Source organism: Ursus arctos, unplaced genomic scaffold, assembly GCF_023065955.2.
Source record: "Ursus arctos isolate Adak ecotype North America unplaced genomic scaffold, UrsArc2.0 scaffold_12, whole genome shotgun sequence".
Lineage (NCBI taxonomy): Eukaryota > Metazoa > Chordata > Mammalia > Carnivora > Ursidae > Ursus > Ursus arctos.
Genome location: NW_026622786.1, coordinates 24355010 through 24363929, shown reverse-complemented (window position 1 = coordinate 24363929; position 8920 = coordinate 24355010).

The following is an 8920-nucleotide window of genomic DNA, read 5'->3' as shown; positions in this document are numbered from 1 at the left end:
GGGTCTGAAATCAGTTTTTAAGAATTGTTTTCCCCGGTTTCATAGTTTCGTATTTCATGACGATAAATCTAATACTACCTCCTCGATCATGAACTGAATCATGATATCGTTATTTTCAAACATTTTCAATAGAGTTTTAATTTTTTCCCTAAGGAAAAATATTTTAAATGGCATACTTTTTTTCAGTCTCCAAAAGATGTGCCGTAGGGGGCGCCTGGGTGGCTCCGTGGGGTAAGCCGCTACCTTCCGCTCACGTCATGATCCCAGGGGCCTGGGATGGAACCCCCCATTGGACGCCCTTCTCAGCAGGGAGTCTGCTTCTCCCTCTTCCCCTTGCTCATGCTTTCTCTCTCTCACGATTTCTCTCTCTCAAATAAATAAGCACATAAATAAATAAAATCTTTTAAAAAAAGAAAATATGTGCTGCAGAAATTATGAGTAATTAATACAGTGAATCACATTTTAAATGTTGATGGTGGTAGTGTGTGTGTGTGTGTGTGTGTGTGTGTGTGTGTGTGTGTGTATAGAAGGTAAGTTCCGAAGCTGGCATGGGAAGCTAGCTAGCATGGAATGGGGTGCCTGTTCAGTCAGTTAAGCGTCTGACTTCAGCTCAGGTCATGATCCCAGGGTCCTGGGATGGAGCCCCGCATCGGGCTCCCTGCTCAGTGGGGAGCCTGCTTCTCCCGCTCCCTCTGCTGCTCCCCGGGCTTGTGTTCTCTTGCTCTCTCTCTCTCTATATATCAAATGAATAAGTAAAATCTTAAAAAATAAAAGTTGGCTTGTAAAACAACAACCTCTTATCTTCCAAATTATCATTGAAGACTCCTTAGAATGGAGATGTACATACCACCTTTCAGGAGACCCGACCTCTTTGAGACCAGATGAGGAAGTTGGCTGCTGTAAGAAAACTGACATCTTTAAGCACTGGATCCCACTTAGTGCTCACACCGGGAGGGGAGATGGATGATGACTGAAGGAAGATCAGATTCATATCAGCTATTTTATGCTCTCCTTGAAGATATAATTTTTGAATAAAATGGTAGGCTTGTGTTTTTTCCATCTTTTTTTTTTCCTATAGAGTGGTGAATTTTATTTTCTCTCTTCCTTTTCCTTTCTCTCTCTTTCTCACCTGAGTACTTGGCTAAGGGCATTTTTCACAAGCTTACTATGCGGAGTGGTCTCCAGCGCAGTGTATGGCCAGAGGGCTGAGTAGCTAAGTTGGTTATAACATAGAGCTTCCCTTAGTTTCTTTACAGGCTAGTTGGTTCCCCTTGGTTGCCTGATCACAGATATCATTCTGACTCTCATGATGTATTATATTCAGTTTGTTTTGCATGAAATCAGTAGATGTTTGATCCGAGTCTGAAAGGTGCAAGGGGTCTGGCAAAGCCAGAGAGGGTTGAAAGCAAGTGGTCTTTGCAGAACTGAGACTAAATATTAGATTGTTTGGGAGAACACCGAAAGATAGATAATTAGGTATGAATATTTATCTGATTATGGTAAAACCCCAGTCTCAGAATATTTATTTGCGCAGCAGTGTGAATGATTGGAAAAATGGGCATGAAACTTGAAGTCGGGAAGTAATTGAAAGCCTACTGTAATGGAAGAAGAGGAATTAAACTAACAAGAATTGATTTGGTGGAAGGGAAGAGCTGGATATATATATATATATATATATATATATATATATTATATTATATTATATTTTTTTTCTGGACTATATAATCCATAGTTCGGGTATTGAATATATAGCATGCTGTTCAAATACACTGCATGGGCCAAAGTAAACATAATACACTAGATTACTAGTTAAGGATTACTAGATTACTAGTTAAGGAGAACCCTGAAGGAAAAAAAAAAAACCAAAAACATTCCGTCCATTAGGTTATTGAGGATCATTATTTGATGATATGACTGAGCTATATTGGTGGCTCAATAAGCTACAAAGAAGCAGGGAGGTCTGTAAGAATAAACACAAAAAAACCCAATATAAAAAAAAGTGAATGTATAACCCAGAAAAAGGCAAGGTTATTCTAATATTATTCAGTACTGTCGATAGCCAGGACTGCCCTAGGCAGGAGCTCGGAGAAAGGACCGTAATCATTATTAATAGAGGGCGCCACATGACACGTAGCTTCCCCCACAGTCTGGTAGAATAATGTGTCCTAACATAGATGGCCAAAGGTCTTAGAGAGCCAAAGGCTGCATGTGTCTTGAGAAAAACAACCAGAGAATCATTATCTTAGAGTCACAGACCAACTCCTAGCATTGGATACACAGACGTACATATATAGCTTAAAGTGGTTTATAAACCCCAAATTAGAAGTTTTCTCATAAAAATCCAGATTTCTGTCTTCTCTTGAAATATCGGAAGATCCAGTGACTCAAGGTCAATGGCAGTCACTGACAGGAGCTGCACATTGCAGCCACCAGCCCTTTCTCTAGTCATGCACCCCTTATTTATACAATGTAAACATGTTGACATAAAGACCAAAGGATCATTCATTTATATTATCTTCCTGGCCTTGCAGGCATTTGAGTTTTCAGTACTTGATTTAAGTTGCAAGTAAAGTCACAAGTGCCAGAGTATTTCATATCTGGATCTAATAAAGGAAAAGCAATAGGACCCCTAAGGGAAAGCTAAAGGAGTTGGGATTATTTATTGTGAAAAGTACAATGAAATGTTTCTAGAAATGTCTTCAGCATGAAGTCTTTCATGTAGAAAGGAGGCTCTCAATTGCATTAGATTAGATTTTCTGATGAGGACCTATTTAAGGCAAAATTATCAAGTGACCAAATTTTATCAGGGGCCAAAAGAGCCACCTTTCCCATTGTCCCTTCCTTTCTCTTCAACATTGGACTATATCACCAGATCGCTGGGTCTGCTCAATGTCTTCTGTAAAATTTGCATGTGTGTGTGTATTTACGTGTTTGTATTTATAAAATATCTAAGAAGAATGGGATTTTATAATTATTACTGGCTTTAATTTGGGGGTACCATCTAAGGCGTGGGGTTTTTAGATTATTCTTTCACCAAATGTTTATTTAGTTCCTGGAGATAAAACAGGTTTGAGGTTCTTTCTTTCTTGGAGCTTAAATTCTAGTGGAGAAGAAAAATAACAGATAAATAATAAAAATAAACAAAATAAATAAATATGGATATTGGTAAGAGCTTTGAAGCATCCAAGGGTGATGAGGAGGGAGAGTGAATAATGGCTGAAAAGTGGCTGTAAAAAGTCAGGTCACGGAAGGCCTCCTGGGAGGGTGACACTGCACCGAAACTGAACGTTAAGGAATCAGCCTGGGGTTCGTTATTTTCTGGACAATGCAAACAGCAAATATAAAGGCAAGAAGGACCTTGATATGTTCTAAAAGCAGAGTGAAAGCGGAAGAGAGCGGCAGGTGATTATGACGGAGGTGCATTTCTCACATCTGTAAGTTCCTTCTGATCTCAGGTTTCCTATTGTAAAATGAGGGACATACCAGCTCTCTCGCTGGGTTGTATGAGGATTAAATATAATCAAGGACGAAATAGTCACCTCTAGAAATAGTCCACATTTCTGCGCGATTAATTGTGGAACTTCCTGGGAGCAAATTCATTCTGGGGGAAGGAAGAAGTACACGTGCTTCACCCAGTAACAGATACCTCCTGCATGTGAGAGGGGAGAGATGTCTGAGCACAGAGTGGGAGTCAGCCAATTTCAGTCCCATATCTAACTCATTTCTGACTACTGTGAAGCGTGCGGAATGATGGTGGTGGGGCAACTTTAAAGTGCTATTTACTTCCACTCACAACCCTTTAAGATATTAGAACACGAGCAACAGTTTTGGGGGGCACTGTGAGAAAGCAGAGATCTACAGGTCTGGAGAGTCCTTCTGTGTATTTCTGCAGAGACCATGGCTGGCTTCGATACTTTGACTTAAGTGACAATACACTGGGCACTAGATGGCACTCCCCAGAGAAGGAGCCAAGTCAGGTGGACAAGATGGTTCCTGGTGGATGTGACACGCCTCAGCAGAGGCTGCTGTAGCACCTGGTGGCACTCACCTGACAGGGGTTGATGCCAGAGCCACTTAAGGACCAGGGTGGGACCCAGGAGATGTGGTGGCACTGGACAAGAGTGGAGTATCAGTATTACTGCCTTGATGTTGCGGCCAGACTATCCTGGCAAAAGAAAAAAGCAATGAAGAGAGAGAGAAAGAGGGAGACAGAGGGAGAGAGAGAGAGGGGGAGAGAAGGAAAGAGAGAAGACAGTGTGATAGAGTAACTGTTCGCACATAGGAAATGCATGCTGGAGGTTTCCAGAGAAACTTAGGGGTTGGAGAGTAAAGGGCTGGGGAGCTGAATAAGGGTATAAGAGATAGAAAAATGTGTGTGTAATGCCTAATGCTATGCCAGATAGACAAGAGGTGTCCCTATAGAGTTGCCAGATAAAATACGAGATGCACAGTTAACTTTAAATTTCAAATAAATAATAAATAATTTTTTTTCTGTAAATATGTCCCAAATATGACATAGGGCATTCTTAGACTAAAATGTATCCATCGTCCGTCTGACATTCCCAGCTAGCTGGACATCTGTATTTTAGTTTGCTAAATCTGTCAACCTTATGCCCATAAAGCTCTGTTTGTTTTTAGGAGGCCCTATAGCTTGAATAATTGCCCCTTGCTATTTGGAAGCCATTATCAGTGTAGCAAACGTCCCAGCAGGCTTATTGCAGTTGGGTTAAAAATTATTTACTTAAAACACAGTGCCACCTAGCTGGGATTTGCTGTTTAACTATTTCATACCCATTTTGCATGTAAGATTGATCCAAGCAGTCACATCTGCCCTGTACTGCTGTACAAAACTTCACACGGTTCAGTATCATTCATTACCTATTGGGAAGAACCCCTTGTATCTAATGGGCATTTTTTCCTTGACCCTTCCCTGTCCCCACCCCAGTCAGCCAGCCAGCATTTCTTAAATACCTAAAAAGCACTCAGGCTAAGAGCTTAGTGAATGAACTACTAAGTTTTGAGGTGGAGGAAGTCGTTCAAAGAAAAAAAAAAATCACGGGGAGGAACTGGTGAGGGATTCTAGGCAGTCTGGATTGTGAAGAAACTGAAAGGTGGACATGTGAAAAGACATTTGAATTTTAGTCTCCTTGGTAATTTTGTCTGAGTTCAGTCCTGGCTATGGCTCAGGATATCCAGGCTTTGAGACGTCCATCTCTAGAATTAATTTTCCTGTCCCGTAGTAGATGTAATGTCATCAGAGTGAATCCCACGTCTCATAGATCCTTGCTCCTCTTGGTGGTCAGGGGCATAGATGCACTTGATTCCTAGCCCTGAGTAGACGGTGCCCTCCCTCTCCACTCTGGGTTGCCAAGTTAAGCCTGATTCTGAAGCTGATTCGGTGATGGATTAGCAATGTCTGCCATGAAAAAGTGGTTGGGGGAGGAGCAACGGACTGTTGAAGGTAAAGTTGGGCAAAATGGACCAAGAGTGATTTATTGTAAAGCTACCTTTAAAGGTTTCTTAACCTATATGTTTAGGGCAAGAGCAGCAAGAGCCAAGTGCGTTTTCAGGCCAATGACCCAGGACACTTGGTAGATCTTGGAGTAGACTTAATGTCATGAAGAAAAGCAAATGGGACTGAGTTGGCAGCGCGGGGAGGCGGGGGTCGGGGGTCACACAACAGCTGTGACAAGAACTCCCAGTCTCTGCATGGAAGAGCAGGTTTTTAGGGCTGCCAGAGGGTTGGTTAACTCATTCATTGTTTCCAGTGTAGGTGAATGAGAATCTCACACGTGAGTCCTATCTAGGCTGTGCTAGAAATGGAAGCCCCACGGGACATAGAGGCCAAATACAGCACACAGTCCCACAGTTGTCCCCTCAGCGTCCCTGCCTACGGGGCTCATTGATCACTGGATTCTGTCCTGCTGCGCCTGGATATTGCTTCACACTCTTCACCGAAAAACAAAGGCAACAATTACTGATCTATTGGGCTGGATTTGATTGGAAACTCATTTGACATATCTGGTCTGAGACCAGATTCCGAGATAGCACAATTTTTACACTAAGTTCAAAAGAGTGAGGCTAATGACCCAGCTCTGGGACTGAACAGAGATGGAAGAAGAGCTGAAGTTCGAGAACAAGGTTACAAGAAGTCAGAGCACAGCCCGTTTCCTGAGCTTCATGATTCTGTTGCCATTAACTCATCTGGAGACCTAGATGGAATGCTCTGAATAAAGTTCCTAAAAATGAGGATGCTTTTGGTTCAGGGCTAAAGGAGACTTTATACTATCTGACATTTCGAGCTCCCTTAGCATTTTACTATTAAAATGTTTCCCCCTTTCAGGTGCATGTATTACTTGAGGACAAAAAATATATATTTTTTTTTGACTAAAGAATAATTTGCATACAAGTGTGAATTGTTTGAATGGCTCTCAAAATTCCTGCCATATAAACTGACTTTTTAAATAAGGCTATTTTACTTGCTGTTGTATCTATCTCACTTACATCACAGGGTTTATTTAATACCCTTGGTCTTTCAGAGTCATCAGCAGGATTTTAAAGCAGATATTGTATAGAGGATGTAAATGCCAAGGCCTTTTATCTTATCCTCTCTACCCTCCAACACCTCCCTTCCATGTGCCGTGTCTCTTTACACTACTGTGACTCCTTTTCACAAATGCTGACGATATTGACTTTGAAGAACATGTTTCTTACACTTAGAAGTGGACATGGTTGCTTCAAACAGGTACCACTTTGCTTCAGAACTGGGCCCACTTTTTGATCCACTTTGTCAGGGTCTGCCTGCTCCTGGCCTGGATTTTACACAGTGGCCGAGAGCAGAGACTCTAACTAGGGTTTGGGTTTCATCATTGTACCTTAGTATCTGTGTTACTTAGAGTAAATTATTAAATATGTGTTACTTTCCTTATATGTAAAATGGGCGATAATAATATCAATAATAAAAGTGATTCGTAAGGATCACACGTGTGTTTCTGGCACATAGCGAGTGATCAATAAATGTTAGCCATTTTGTCGTTGCTGTCTTCTCCTTCCCTCCTCAAAGATTCCATAGCCTTCTTAATCCCCTCACCAGCTCCGTTCTCTGCTCTATCTCATTCCCTAGAACCAATCCTGATCTGGACAACAGATATTTCACTATATTCAACCCCGAGTTACAGGGGTAGTAATCTATCCCTTCCTTTCTCTCCCTTTCCCTTCTCTCCCTCCACCTCCCTTCCCTTCTATCCCTTCTTCTCCCTCCTCTCTCTCTCCCCCTTTTCCTCCCCCTCCTTCCTTCCTTTTGTTCCTTTCCGTCCCTCCTTCTTTCTTTACTTCTTTATGAAAAACATTTACCAAGGGCCTATTATGAACCATGTTCTGCCCTGGACTTTGAGAATAAAGTGGTAATGAAAAGTTATCTTCTCTTTTAAAAATATGATCAATTAATACTTTCAAAGTGCTTTAGAATAGTCTGACACATAAGTGTTCTACAAGTGTTTGTTAAATAAACCTGAGCTTCTGCTTCATTCCCAGTATCTGATCCTAATCTTGTATTTCCACTGGGAATCAAAGTCTTATCTTGATTCTCACGTTTTCATGCCCGTTTTGATAACAAGCCTACTGAACACATTTCAGGACTAAGGTTTGCTTTACATGTTTCTTCAGAAACAGGGCAGGGGTAAAGGAGACGGAAGTCAGAGGCACAGCCCCAATATCCCACCTCATTCAGTGGTTTCTGAACCATTGTCCTGATTCATTGAATGGCAGCTGCCTGTTCGTATCTGCAATAGCAACTACTCTGGGATCCTGTTCTCTGCCGCTTCAAACCATAGTGCTCCACACTGGGCCCCTCTGAGACAGACCAATGTACTAGATGACCTCTTGTTTTCTACTTCCCCGTTTTGGGAACGTTACTGTATTATTACCTCCCAGAACGGCCTTCTATCGTAGACAAGATGCCTGCTCCCCTAGCCCCGCTACCACTGTCAGAGCTACCCCATTGCAGCCCACCCCAGTAAGTTCTGTTCCTTTAAAGAAGCATGAGGCTTATTTCCCTTCAATATTGCTCTTTTTAAAAAAATCAAGTATCTCTAGTTCTTAATTGATGTGTAGGCTACTATACATAGAGAGGCTGCCAAGTAAACATTAGTTATACCATGACTAACTAGTAATGGGAAATAGATGGAGCCAAAGTCTAAATAGTAATGAATATGGGCCTCATCTCCTGTCTGTAATTTCTGGGTAGGTAGTCCAGCAAAGAAGATTGCACTGACTAATCTCTGAGAATAATTTTTAAAAAACATTATTTTTAAGTTTAAACTGTATTTCAGAATATTGAAGCTTACAGAAGAGCTGTGAAGCTGGTACAGAACTGTTTCCGTGTACCCACACCCAATTTCCCCTATTATTAACCCCTTTCGTTAGTATGGCGCCCTTTTGCAGTTAATGAACCAACAGTACTACATTGTTGGCTCAAGTCCATCCTTCATTCTGATTTCCTTAGTACTTACCTAATGTCCTTGTTCTGTTCCAGATTACCATATTGCGTTTACTTGTCATACTTCCTTGGACTCCTCTCGGCTATGACTGTTTTCCAGACTTATTTTGTTTTAATGATCTTGATAGCTTTGAGGAGTACTGATTAGGTATTTTGTAAAATGTCCCTCAACGGAGATCTGTCGATATTGTTCTCATGGTTTAGATTGGGTTAAGGGGTTTTGGGAAGAGGTAAAGTGCCATTTTCATCACATCAAATCAAAGGCACATACCATAAACATGATTTATGACTGTTGATATTAATATTGATCATCTGGCTGAGGTAGTATTTGTCAATTTTCTTCACTGGAAAGTCACTCTTTTTCTTCCCTTTCCATACTGTCCTCTTTGGATGAAAGTCACCCAACTCAGTCCCCACTTAAGG